Here is a 961-nt window from a genome sequence, read left to right on the forward strand (position 1 = left end):
CACCACCTGCAAATTGTTTATAGTCAACAGGTTATCACATCTTTCTCACAAGCTGCTGTGAGAAATGCTTGCCTTTTCTCTCTCTCTGTCCCATGGCATCCACAATTTTATTTCTTCATCTGTGTGTCTCCTCAGGTGTATTTCCGCCCTGTGTCGTGCTGAAGTGCTGGGCTCACAGCAAGCCCCCTTGGAAAGTCCATTGATTTCTCACCCAGTTTAAGACATTTTATTTCTCCGACTGCGTGTGTCCTCAGGTTTATTTCCACCCTGTGTCATGTTGAAGCATCGGGCTCAGAGGGAGCCCCCTTGCAAAGTCCATTGATTTCTCACCCCCTTGGAAAGTCCATTGACTTCTCACCCCGTTTAAAACATTTTATTTCTCTGTGTGTCCTCAGATTTATTTCCACACCCTGGGTCGTGCTGAAGCGCCGGGCTCAGAAGGAGCCCCCTTGGAAAGTCCATTGATTTCTCACCCCGTTTAAAATATTTTGTTTCTCTCTCTGTCCTCAGATTTATTTCCACATCCTGGGTCATGCTGAAGCGCTGGGCTCAGAAGGAGCCCTCTTGGAAAGTCCATTGATTTCTCACCCCGTTTAAAACATTTTATTTCTCTCTCTGTCCTCAGATTTATTTCCACATCCTGGGTCATGCTGAAGCGCTGGGCTCAGAAGGAGCCCTCTTGGAAAGTCCATTGATTTCTCACCCCGTTTAAAACATTTTATTTCTCTCTCTGTCCTCAGATTTATTTCCACATCCTGGGTCATGCTGAAGCGCTGGGCTCAGAAGGAGCCCTCTTGGAAAGTCCATTGATTTCTCACCCCGTTTAAAACATTTTATTTCTCTCTCTGTCCTCAGATTTATTTCCACATCCTGGGTCATGCTGAAGCGCTGGGCTCAGAAGGAGCCCTCTTGGAAAGTCCATTGATTTCTCACCCCGTTTAAAACATTTTATTTCTCTCTC

Source organism: Geospiza fortis, unplaced genomic scaffold (genome assembly GCF_000277835.1).
Source record: "Geospiza fortis unplaced genomic scaffold, GeoFor_1.0 scaffold488, whole genome shotgun sequence".
NCBI classification, from domain to species: Eukaryota; Metazoa; Chordata; class Aves; order Passeriformes; family Thraupidae; genus Geospiza; species Geospiza fortis.